Raw genomic sequence first — 14,280 nt, forward strand, 5'->3', positions numbered from 1 at the left:
CACTTATCTCCGGACATTAGCTCCGGACATTAGCTCCGGACATTAGCTCCGGACAAAGCCACGGAAGTTGGCACAAATTGCAGGAAGTAGTATTCTAGGCAATTATATATTAGATAAGTTAAAACATAGTATATGGCGTGATCCTCATGGAAAGTGGATGTGCACATAGGCACTGACAGTTCAGTGACGCGATTCGATCTGAGAAGATCTTTATCAAAGCATTGCATTTTTACAAAATATCCAGCGTAAAATTGTGGGAACGTAGCCTTGTGCCATGTTCATATGTTGAGTATTTTACTTTTTTACCTCAGTATCTGTAAGCCAAAACCAGGAGTGGGCAGTCAGGGTATGTCCACACGGTCAGTATTAGGCATCGCTTTAACGCAGCACATGTCCACTCCATCCAAAGCGCTGCTGGCTTTTGAACACAGGAGATTCCGCATGTGTTCATTGAACTGTGCAGAATCACCATGCCCAATACATTGCACAAGTTAAATTTATCTTGCGGAGGCTCGCATCTCCACAAAATAAATAGATATGCTGCGGCCTGGAAAGACGGTCCTTGTGTTCGTCTCAACAGGTAAGCCGCGAGCGCAAGTGCACACATAGTGGGCATGGGATTTCTTGAAATCCCATCCACTATGCTTTAACATCTTGATGCTGTGGGTTGGACACTGCGGAAGTACACAGCATCCAACCCGCAGCGTTTACTGATGGTTCGAACATACCCTCAGAGGAAAAGTATAAAAGAAACACGTCATCACTTAGTGATGAGCGAGTATACTCATTGCTCGGGTTTTCCCGAGCACGCTCGGGTGGTCTCCAAGTATTTGTGAGTGCTCGGAGATTTAGTTTTTGTCAATACAACTGCATGATTTACGGCTGCTAGACAGGCTGAGTACTTGTGGGGGTTGCCTGGTTGCTAGGAAATCCCCACATGTATTCAAGCTGTCTAACAGTCGCAAATCATGCAGCTGCAACGAAGGAAAACTACATCTCCGAGCACATCCAAATACTCGTAGACCACCCTAGCGTGCTCGGGGAAACCCGAGTAACGAGTATACTCGCTCATCACTAGTCACCACTTCTGTATTTATCACCCACTCCTGGTTTTGGCTTACAAATACTGAGGTAAAACACTGACCAAATACTGAATGTGTGAACATGGCCGAATAGCAAGGAGAGTAACATAATCATCAATATTTTTATATCCGTAACACAAGATCTTGAACACTCACTGTATTTGACAAATTATCAATATACATATAAGATATGCACTTTGAAGCTAAATGGCACAATAAACAACATTCCTATGAAACAGAGACCAAAACGTCTTCATTGTATAACTAATGATAAAATAGGCATAAAATAGGAGCCAAAGGCTTAAAGGGAAAGAGGGGAAGCTGCTACCGTATTCTCCAGAGAGCTGATATCAAATATAACAAGACTGCTGAATTCTGTAAAAGGTGACTGTCAGTATAACACCTCATGCACACTGCAGAATTTCCGTACATCACTATATTACCCAGAATAATTACATAAAATAGAGTGCAATGGAATGTGGCACAATATTGTGTATGAAATCAGAGGCATACACTGGTACTGTTCTGTAGACACCATATTACGGCTTTGAACAACTCAAATGGCCATGCACACAAAGCCTTAATCTTATGCTTAGGCTGGCTATCTCATTAATGACATTTTTTTATTGCATAGTCCTAGAAAATTTCTCTCCTAGAGTTGGATAAAAGAACAATTTTAACCAGTCAGCACTCGTAATAAAAATAAAAGCTAGAATTTTCGAACAGGAAATGTAATTATCCCATGAGAGGTTGTCCAAAAACTGGGGCTACTTCTCACATCTATTACTGTGTGTAATATTTTTAAGTTGTACTTATGTCATGAGATATCATAAAGGGAATAAAAGAAAAGAGCTGTTGTGTGTGGGTGAGAGATGTGACACTATGAGCTATTGGCCTCTCACCCGTTGAGTCAATGACTATGGAGTAATGCTTCAAGGTATGAGTGTCTTCTTCTTCGGGCCATAGACGAGGAGAACCTTTGCTGCTACTGCTGTCTGGAACAGTGTTTGCAATACTATTTCATAGAAGATAACTAGGATTTTATTTATACATATTATGATGATCAATCGATTTTAAGGAAAAGGGAACAGAGGATGTATTAAAGGTATCCCCTGGCAATATCTCTAGCTGTTTGTTGTGTTGAATAGCTACATGTAATGAACATATGCAGTTATTCCACAGAGCAGTCCGTGCCATGTGTATTATATTGCTCAAAAAATGCTGTAACATATGACTGTGGCAAGCTGTAAACTGCTTCATGGGATGACTGTAAATATAGAAATATTTTATGGAGAATGACTTTGAAATGGTTTACCGGATTCACAATGCACTTTTAGGTTGTCTGTTTAGAGATGAATAATATCGCTGTAGACATTTCGGGACTTTATGTAACAAATGTTTTGCAATAAAAGGGTGTGTTTAAAATGTCCTCACTGTCTGAAGCTTATTCATTTTAAAACATATTAATAAATAATATCATTACGCAAGCTCTCTCTTTTCTTCTCTGTGTGGCCCAGACCACCACAAAAGCTTCTTCCAGTCATGACACGATAATGCCCCTGAAAATAGTAATGCCAGGGAGTGACAAAACAATAATAAAGGACCGGTACCCTAATAGTGTCTCTTATTAGGCCACATCACAATTACTGACCCTTTTAGGCCCTGACACAGTAACATTGCCACCTTGTGCCTTAAACCAAAATAATGTCCCCCTATGTGTCCCCATATTCCACAGACTTTTGCAATTTCAGCGGCCTAGAGAAGTTTGGCGCAGTACAGTCACTATCTCGTGCCACCTGTCCCATGTCTGTGGCATACTACAGAGAATGGTTGGGCAAAGAGATGATGACTTCCTGTTTCTCTAGAAGTTTCCACTATATCTGAGTTCTGAGATTGCTTTTAAATCTATTAAGAGACATTCACCCGCTAAGACATTTGGTGCATCTTCCCCAGATGTGTTTCAATTAAAAAAGTACTCCCACTAACTTTTTGTGTGCAGTAAATGTATGTGTACATGCATGTAATGTACTGTGAGTGTATTAATATACTCTCCTACGGCTGCATTCTCCGGTGTCCAGCGCCATTCTTCTCACTAGCTGCCTCATTCTATGCATGAGCTGGGAGTCTATTTTGCAATGAAAGCCTATAGAACCTCATTCTGACGCTCCATATTGTTTCATTGTAAAATAGACTTCCGTCCAAGCAATGACTAGATCGCTGACTGCCAGGAAGATGCAGGAACAGTCGGTTCTTAGGGGAGCCAGATTAGCTCTAGTGCACTCAGGAGGCTAAATAAGCAATAAAGAAATTGTTGAAATACCTACATTAATGGCCTAAAAGGGAACAAAGTATAAAGAAAGAGTAAAGAGAAAAAAATTACAAATATAATAGAAAAAAATGCAAAATAAACATATACCGTATATTCCTTCTGTAGAATGTTTCCTGATATTGGCAAAAATATAAAAAGCATATAAATATAATACAAAAAAGAGGCAACAGTTGAGTTCTTAAGAAAATATCCCTGGTAATAAACTGGTGACATTGGCCCAATCTCAAACTGGCTTAACGAACCGTGAAGTGCACACCCATGGTCAGGTTGAGTTGTTGTCGTTTATAACTCTTGGAGCCCAATAACACAAATCACGCAAGCAGACCCCTATAGCGAGCGAGTCTTATAATACATGATAGGCCCTCTGATAATGTCATTCTCACAGCAGCGCTTTGAACTATTGTCCTCTTGTTACTTAAACAAGATGTTTTACTACAGCATGATATTGTAAGGCTCAAGAGAGCCATAGTTCTATAGGTCATATATATGTTAAAGCGTGCCACTATAAAAAAAGAAATCCTCTAAATTGAAAGACAAAATGTGAGCCTATAAAATCTACCACCAACTGTTCTCCCTTCGTGTCTGTGTAAATCACACTCTACACAAACTTTGGTGCAGAACCTGCTGAATATTTTATGCAAAAAAGCAGAAACTCCTTGTATACCGAAGAATGATATACACCCAGACCGGGGCTGTAGTGATTTTAAGAGATAGATCTAATATTTCAATGTGAAACCTTTGAAAAAAAATAAACTTTCTATGCAGGATTATCTGAGACTGGTTGGCAAATCAATTCTTCAAAAAGTATAGTTTTAGGGAGGGAAGTAGGGTTTTAGCACTCTATATGAAAAAAATAATAATTAAATAATTATATATACAATCATATATTGTAACATGGTAGCATTTGATTTTTGTTGACCCTATGTCACAGATTGGTCATTATCATATCAACACTTAATGATACAATTTGATTTTAAACAGTATATGTCGGCATAATATATGTAGACAATAGAAGTTACTGAAATCTCTGAAAAAAACCCATTGGTAATATTCTATAATCTCGATTTTTGGAGAACTGAGCCAACATGTACAGGAGAACAGGTTTATTCTGAATGCTACTAATTTTTCTCCCTGTTTAACATACAAAAAGATAAAATTAGGGGAAACTCTATTATCGTTATGTGCGTACAAGAACATTCTGTGTGTTTTTTCTAACATAGTAATGTAGAGATTTGTATGATTAGTAGAGTTAAAGACCCACATTTATCAGATTTCCTAAAGTCTAAATGTTAGGATAATTTATTGACACATTGTGGAAAATTTATGACAACCTGCTTAGTTGATAAATCTGTCACTTTTATAATGGCTAAAATAATGCTACTTTGTCTACTTCAAAATCTGTGCAAAGAAGAGATTTGATTAACTTCTGACCTTGTGTATTACTTTCCTAAAAAGTCACATTTTATAATTGTGTCTAAATTTTGGCAAAGTAGACACTCTCAGTTTTCACCTTAGTATTTCAAATAGGGGTGCACAGTGCAAACGGTTCAACATTATTTGATAGTATGAGGGAAGAGAGGTTGCACACACAGCGTAGCAACACTGAGCAGCAGCACAGGTGCCACAGGTAATGAAAGAGTAGTCAGACAAGCCGAATCCAAAACTGTCAGGAGCCGAAGTACAAAAGATAACAGCAAAGCACGTAGTTAGGGACAATGTTATGACCCCAATGGCGAGGGTCTCAGAGGAACGTGGAAGTCTGCAGAATACAAAAATCCAGCTCATAGGGCAGTGGTAGCTGGGTTGACCATATATCTACTCCTAACGCCAACACTAGAAGTAGCCGGGGATCATTCCTACGTTGATTCTAGATGACACGCTCCAGCCGGAGAATCTAGCTACCCCTAGTAGAGGAAAACAAAAGACCTTTCTTGCCTCCAGAGAAGGGGACCCCAAAGCTGGATAGAAGCCCCCCACAAATAATAACGGTGAGGTAAGAGGAAATGACAAACACAGAAATGAACCAGGTTTAGCACAGAGAGGCCCGCTAACTGATAGCAGAATAAAGAAAGGTAACTTATATGGTCAACAAAAACCCTATCAAAATCCACACTGGAAATTCAAGAACCCCCGAACCGTCTAACGGTCCGGGGGGAGAACACCAGCCCCCTAGAGCTTCCAGCAAAGGTCAAGATATATATTTGGAACAAGCTGGACAAAAATACAAAACCAAAACAAAATAGCAAAAAGCAAAAAGCGGACTTAGCTGATATAACTGGAACCAGGATCAGTAGACAAGAGCACAGCAGACTAGCTCTGATAACTACGTTGCCAGGCATTGAACTGAAGGTCCAGGGAGCTTAAATAGCAACACCCTTAACTAACGACCCAGGTGCGGATAAAAGGAAAGACAGAAAAACCAGAGTCAAAAAACTAGTAACCACTAGAGGGAGCAAAAAGTAAATTCACAACAGTACCCCCCCCTTAGTGAGGGGTCACCGAACCCTCACCACGACCACCAGGGCGATCAGGATGAGCGGCATGAAAGGCACGAACTAAATCGGCCGCATGAACATCAGAGGCGACCACCCAGGAATTATCCTCCTGACCATAGCCCTTCCACTTGACCAGGTACTGAAGCCTCCGCCTGGAGAGACGAGAATCCAAGATCTTCTCCACCACGTACTCCAACTCGCCCTCAACCAACACCGGAGCAGGAGGCTCAGCAGAAGGAACTATAGGCACAATGTACCGCCGCAACAAGGACCTATGAAATACATTGTGAATAGCAAACGACACAGGAAGATCCAGACGAAAAGATACAGGATTAAGGATTTCCAATATCTTGTAAGGCCCAATAAAACGAGGTTTAAATTTGGGAGAGGAGACCTTCATAGGAACAAAGCGGGAAGAAAGCCATACCAAATCCCCAACGCGTAGTCGGGGACCCACACCGCGGCGGCGGTTGGCAAAGCGCTGAGCCCTCTCCTGTGACAACTTCAAGTTGTCCACCACATGATTCCAGATCCGCTGCAACCTATCCACCACAGAATCCACCCCAGGACAGTCAGAAGGCTCCACATGACCCGAAGAAAAGCGAGGATGGAAACCAGAGTTGCAGAAAAAAGGCGAAACCAAGGTGGCGGAACTAGCCCGATTATTAAGGGCAAACTCAGCCAACGGCAAGAATGTCACCCAATCGTCCTGATCAGCAGAGACAAAACACCTCAAATAAGCCTCCAAAGTCTGATTGGTTCACTCCGTCTGTCCATTAGTCTGAGGATGGAAAGCAGACGAAAACGACAAATCAATGCCCATCCTACTACAAAAGGATCGCCAGAATCTGGAAACGAACTGGGATCCTCTGTCTGACACAATATTCTCAGGGATGCCGTGCAAACGAACCACGTTCTGGAAAAACACAGGAACCAGATCGGAAGAGGAAGGCAGCTTAGGCAAAGGAACCAAATGGACCATCTTTGAGAAGCGATCACATATCACCCAGATAACGGACATGCCCTGGGATAGCGGAAGATCAGAAATGAAATCCATGGAGATATGTGTCCAAGGTCTCTTCGGGACAGGCAAGGGCAAGAGCAAACCGCTGGCCCGAGAACAGCAAGGCTTAGCTCGAGCACAAGTCCCACAGGACTGCACAAATGACCGCACATCCCTTGACAAGGAAGGCCACCAAAAGGACCTGGCCACCAGATCTCTGGTGCCAAAAATTCCCGGGTGACCTGCCAACACCGAGGAATGAACCTCGGAAATGACTCTGCTGGTCCACTTATCCGGGACAAACAGTCTGTCAGGTGGACAAGACTCAGGCCTATCAGCCTGAAATCTCTGCAACACACGTCGCAGATCCGGAGAAATAGCTGACAAGATAACTCCATCTTTAAGAATACCAACAGGATCAGCGACTCCAGGAGCATCAGGCACAAAGCTCCTAGAAAGAGCATCGGCCTTCACATTCTTTGAACCTGGTAAATACGAGACAACAAAATCAAAGCGGGAGAAAAACAATGACCAGCGGGCCTGTCTCGGATTAAGGCGTTTAGCAGACTCGAGATACATCAGATTTTTGTGATCAGTCAAGACCACCACACGATGCTTAGCACCCTCGAGCCAATGACGCCACTCCTCAAATGCCCATTTCATGGCCAACAACTCCCGATTGCCCACATCATAATTTCGCTCGGCAGGCGAAAACTTCCTAGAGAAAAAGGCACAAGGTTTCATAACAGAGCAACCAGGGCCTCTCTGCGACAAAACGGCCCCTGCTCCAATCTCTGAAGCATCCACCTCAACCTGAAAGGGAAGTGAGACATCGGGCTGGCACAAAACAGGCGCCGAAGTAAACCGGCGTTTCAACTCCTGGAAAGCCTCCACGGCAGCAGGAGCCCAGTTAGCTACATCGGAGCCCTTCTTGGTCATATCCGTCAAAGGTTTCACAATGCTAGAAAAATTAGCGATAAAACGACGGTAGAAGTTAGCGAAACCCAAGAACTTCTGTAGACTCTTAACTGACGAGGGCTGAGTCCAATCAAGAATAGCTCGGACCTTGACTGGGTCCATCTCCACAGCAGAAGGGGAAAAAATGAACCCCAAAAAGGGAACCTTCTGTACACCAAAGAGACACTTTGAGCCCTTGACAAACAAAGAATTTTCACGCAAAATTTTAAAGACCAACCTGACCTGCTCCACATGCGAATCCCAATTATCAGAAAAAACCAAAATATCATCCAGATAAACAATCAAAAATTTATCCAGATACTTCCGGAAAATGTCATGCATAAAGGACTGAAAAACTGAAGGCGCATTGGAGAGCCCAAAAGGCATCACCAAGTACTCAAAATGACCTTCGGGCGTATTGAATGCGGTTTTCCATTCATCACCTTGCTTAATGCGCACAAGGTTGTACGCACCACGAAGATCTATCTTGGTGAACCACTTGGCACCTTTAATCCGGGCAAACAAGTCAGACAACAGCGGTAAAGGATACTGAAATTTGACAGTGATCTTATTTAAAAGCCGATAATCAATACAAGGTCTCAAAGATCCGTCCTTTTTTGCCACAAAAAAGAATCCCGCACCAAGAGGGGAAGAAGACGGACGAATATGTCCTTTCTCTAGAGACTCCTTGATATATGAACGCATAGCGGTATGTTCAGGTACCGACAGATTAAACAGTCTTCCCTTAGGAAATTTACTGCCTGGGATCAAATCTATAGCACAGTCACAGTCCCTATGAGGAGGCAGTGCACTGGACTCAGACTCACTGAAGACATCCTGATAATCAGACAAATACTCCGGAACTTCCGAAGGCGTAGAAGAAGCAATAGACACAGGCAGGGAATCCCCATGAATACCACGACAGCCCCAACTTGAGACTGACATAGCCTTCCAGTCCAGGACTGGATTATGGGTCTGTAACCATGGCAGCCCTAAAACAACCAAATCATGCATTTTATGTAAAACCAGGAAACGTATCACCTCGCGGTGTTCAGGAGTCATGCACATGGTAACCTGTGTCCAATACTGCGGTTTATTTGCTGCCAATGGCGTAGCATCAATACCCCTAAGAGGAATAGGATTTTCTAATGGTTCAAGAGTAAAACCACAGTGCTTAGCAAATGACAGATCCATAAGACTCAGGGCAGCACCTGAATCTACAAACGCCATGACAGGAAAAGACGACAGTGAGCAAATCAAAGTTACAGACAGAATAAATTTAGGTTGCAAATTACCAACGGTGACAGGACTAACAACCTTAGCTATACGTTTAGAGCATGCTGAGATAATATGTGTAGAATCACCACAGTAGTAGCACAAGCCATTCCGGCGTCTATGAATTTTCCGCTCATTTCTAGTCAGGATTCTATCACATTGCATTAAATCAGGTGTCTGTTCAGACAACACCATGAGGGAATTTGCGATTTTTCTATCACATTGCACCGAATTAGGTGTCTGTTCAGACAACACCATGAGGGAATTTGCGGTTTTGCGCTCCCGCAACCGCCGGTCAATTTGAATAGCCAGTGCCATAGTATCATTCAGACCTGTGGGAATGGGAAAACCCACCATAACATTCTTAATGGCTTCAGAAAGGCCATTTCTAAAATTAGCGGCCAGTGCACACTCGTTCCAATGTGTCAGCACGGACCATTTCCGAAATTTTTGGCAGTACACTTCAGCCTCGTCCTGCCCCTGAGACATAGCCAGCAAGGCCTTTTCTGCCTGAATCTCAAGATTGGGTTCCTCATAAAGTAAACCGAGCGCCAGAAAAAACGCATTAATATCAGCCAATGCCGGATCTCCTGGCGCCAGCGAAAAAGCCCAATCCTGAGGGTCGCCCCGTAAGAACGAAATAACAATTTTTACTTGCTGAGCAGAGTCTCCAGATGAACAGGGTCTCAGGGACAAAAACAATTTACAATTATTCACAAAATTCCTAAACTTAAACCTGTCTCCGGAAAACAGTTCAGGAATCGGTATTTTAGGTTCTGACCTAGGATTACTGATAACATAGTCTTGTATGCCCTGCACACGAGTAGCCAGCTGGTCCACACTTGTAATCAAGGTCTGGACATTCATGTCTGCAGCAAGCATAGCCACTCTGAGATAAAGGGGAAGAAGAAAAAAAAAAAAAAAAAAAACTCAGAATCTTCTTTCTTATAATCCCTCTTCTGCAATGCATTAAACATTTAATACTGGCCTGGCAAACTGTTATGACCCCAATGGCGAGGGTCTCAGAGGAACGTGGAAGTCTGCAGAATACAAAAATCCAGCTCATAGGGCAGTGGTAGCTGGGTTGACCATATATCTACTCCTAACGCCAACACTAGAAGTAGCCGGGGATCATTCCTACGTTGATTCTAGATGACACGCTCCAGCCGGAGAATCTAGCTACCCCTAGTAGAGGAAAACAAAAGACCTTTCTTGCCTCCAGAGAAGGGGACCCCAAAGCTGGATAGAAGCCCCCCACAAATAATAACGGTGAGGTAAGAGGAAATGACAAACACAGAAATGAACCAGGTTTAGCACAGAGAGGCCCGCTAACTGATAGCAGAATAAAGAAAGGTAACTTATATGGTCAACAAAAACCCTATCAAAATCCACACTGGAAATTCAAGAATCCCCGAACCGTCTAACGGTCCGGGGGGAGAACACCAGCCCCCTAGAGCTTCCAGCAAAGGTCAAGATATATATTTGGAACAAGCTGGACAAAAATACAAAACCAAAACAAAATAGCAAAAAGCAAAAAGCGGACTTAGCTGATATAACTGGAACCAGGATCAGTAGACAAGAGCACAGCAGACTAGCTCTGATAACTACGTTGCCAGGCATTGAACTGAAGGTCCAGGGAGCTTAAATAGCAACACCCTTAACTAACGACCCAGGTGCGGATAAAAGGAAAGACAGAAAAACCAGAGTCAAAAAACTAGTAACCACTAGAGGGAGCAAAAAGTAAATTCACAACAGACAAGCAACAAGTCCGAGCCTACTGGGAACGTGGTAACCAAAATGTGAGACATAACACAAAGTCGGGGTACAAGCCAGAGTCGAAGCCAGTCAGGGAGCGTGGTATCAGAGACGAAAAACAAAGGGCGAAGTCCAGAGATCAGGTTGAGTCATACACGAGTACAGGCAGTCAGAGGCACAAGGATCACTAAGGTATAGAGGTCAGGGGCTCAAGCCAGGAAGCATGGACTATAACTGACACTGGCCCGAAGGCTGCAGAGGACTGAAATAGTCCAGCCAGCTTCAAAATGAGGCAGAGGGGATTAACTCTCGCATGACCAGTCCAGAGAAAAGACAGCTGAAAACAAACTCAGGACTGGATCATGACATTGACTCAATCTTTGCATTGTGCCCTAAGCATAAAGAACAGAAAAAGAACTGTCTGAGGACTTGAGAATAAAAATTGTTCAAAAATATCAACAATTTCAAGGTTACAAATCCGTTTTCAGAGATTTTGATGCTCCTTTGTTCATGGTGTGCAACATAATCAAGATGTTTACAACCCATGAGACTGTAGCTAATCTCCCTGGATGTTGAATGGCAGAGAAAAATTGATAAAAGATTGCAACGCAGTATAGTCTGGATGGTGGATAAGCAGCCCCATTCAAGTTTTAAAGAAATTCAAGCTATCCTGCAGGTTCAGGGAGCATGAAACGCTGTGGCAGGAGGACCACACTGCTGACACAGAAACATAAAAAAGCTAGACTGCAGTTTGCCAAAATGCACGTGAGTAAGCAAAAATACTTCTGGGAAAGCATCTTGTGGACCGATGAGATCAAGATATTGTTTATTGAAAATGGAATGAGGCCTACAAAGAAAAGAATACAGTACATACAGTCAAATATGGGAGAGGTTCAAAGATGTTTTGGGATTGATTTGTTGCCTCTGGCACTGGGTACCTTTTCTATGTGCAAGCCTCATATCTGAAGATTATCAAAGGATTTTGGGTCACAACGTAGTGCCCAGTGTCTGAAAGCTGGGTTAGCGTTTTGGGTCATGGGTCTTCCAGCAGGACAATGACCCCAAACATACTTCAAGAAGCGACCAGAAATGGATGGAAACAAAGCTCTGGTGAGTTCGAAAGTGGCCAGGAATGATTGATAATGATAAAATTATGTTAAAATCCGAAATGTTGGCTTACTGAAATGTATGTTCAATAAATGCACTCAATAGTTAGTCGGGGCTGCTTTTGCATCAATTACTGCATCAATGCGGCGTGGCATGGAGGCGATCAGCCTGTGGCACTGCTGAGGTGTTAAGGAAGCCCCAGTTGCTTTGATAACAGCCTTTAACTCGTCTTCATTGTTGGGTCTGGTAACCCGATCCCATCTGCTACACACAGGCAATGATCAGATCGCCTGTATGTAGCAGAATTGCTGACTTGCTATGAGCGCCGACCACCGGGCGGTGCTCATAGCAATCTTGCATTGACAACCATAGAGGTCTGCAGGAGATTTCTGGCGCATGTTAAATGCTGCTGTCAGGGTTTAACAGCGGCATTTAATGGGTTAAAAGCCTCGAGTAGATCGCTATTCCACCTGTGGCTGTTCCGAGCACATGTCAGCTGTTCAAAACAGCTGACATGTGCCGGGAATGATGTGAACTCAGCGCCAGAGGCCACATCAAAGCGGAGACACAACATGCACAGTACATGTACAGCGCATGTCGTGAAGTGGTTAACCACTTAACGACCACTGACACGCCTTTTAATGGTGGCAGTTAAGGATACTTATTCCTCAGCACCACTTTTTAAAGACGCTGAGAACTAAGGTTATAGCACCCTCAGGGTTGGAAATTCTCCAGAGTCTTGGCTACTGGGGGTAGCTGAGACCCCAGAGAACATGATTCGATGATAGACTATCACAGTGATCAAAATAAAAAAAATAGTAAATCAACCCTCCTTTATCACCCCCTTAGTAAAAATAATAAAATAAAAAAAATGTATTTCCATTTTTCCATTAGGGTTAGGGTTGGGTTAGGGCTAGGGTTAGGGTTGGGGCTAGGGTTAAGGTTTGGGCATGGGCTAATGTTAGGGTTGGGCTAGGGTTAGGGTTGGGGCTAGGTTTAGGGTTGTGCTAGGGTTAGAGTTGGGTTAGGGATGGGCTGGGGTTAAGGATGGGTCTAGAGTTAAAGTTGGGCTAGGGTTAGGGTAGGGGCTAGGATTAGGCTTGGGGCTAGGGTTAGGATTGGGCTATGGTTTGGGTTGGGGTTGGGGCTAGGGTTAGGGTTGGGGCTAGGGTTAGGGTTGGGATAGAGTTAGATTTGGGGCTAGGGTTAGGGTTGTGGTTAGGGTTATGGTTGTGGTTATGTTTGGAATTACGGTTAGGGTTGGTATTAGAGTTAGGGGTGTGTTAGGGTTAGGTTTGCGGTTAGGGTTATGGTTAGTGATGGGATTAGGGTTAGGAGTGTGTTGGGGTTAGGGTTGGAGTTAGAATTGGGGAGATTCCACTGTTTAGGTACATCAGGGGGTCTCCAAACATGACATGGAGCCCACCATTTATTCCAGCCAAATTTGCGTTCAAAAAGTCAAATGGTGCTCCCTCCCTTCTGAGCCCTGCTATGCGCCCAACCAGTGGCTTTTCCCCACATGCGGGGTAACGGCATACTCAGGTGAAATTGCACAGCAAATTTTGTGGTCCATTTTCTCCTGATACCCCTGTGAAAATAAAAAAATTGGTTCCAAAGTAAATATTTTGTGGAAAAAGTAAGGCTAGTTTCACATTTGCGTTTAAATCCGCAGCGTTTAAAACGCATCCGCAAGTGGTTGAAAAAATGCATGTAAACGTGCACAAACGCGGCATTTTTTAGACGCATGCGGTAGCGCATGCGGTTAAAAAAACGCTGCTGCGTTTTTTTCCTGCGTTTACGTTATTATATCCGCATGCGTTTTGTATTCCTATATTTATCATTAGGGACGCATGCGTTTTTGTTTGTTCGCGTTGTGCTGTGTTTTATGACGCATGCGTCTACACATGTTTTTTCTTGTGGAACGCATGCGTTCACGAACGCAAGTGCTTGTGAACGCATGCGTTCATATAGACAGCAATGCATTTTTTTGCTGCAAACCTTGCGCAATCGACCGCATGCATTTCCAGGCGGCAAACTGACGCCTCTAAAAATTACTACATGTTGCATTTCCGCGCCAAGCGGCAAACGACGAAAAACCGCATGCATCGTCAAACGCGGCAAAACGCGAACAAACAAAAACGCATGCGTTTTTAATGTTAAAGATAGGAATACAAAACGCATGCGGATCTATGCGGTACAAACGCTGCGGACACAACCGCAAATGTGAACCCAGCCTAAAATGTTCATTTTTTCCTTCCGCATTGCTTTAGTTCTCGC

The sequence above is a fragment of the Ranitomeya variabilis genome, chromosome 1, assembly GCF_051348905.1.
Source record: "Ranitomeya variabilis isolate aRanVar5 chromosome 1, aRanVar5.hap1, whole genome shotgun sequence".
NCBI lineage: Eukaryota > Metazoa > Chordata > Amphibia > Anura > Dendrobatidae > Ranitomeya > Ranitomeya variabilis.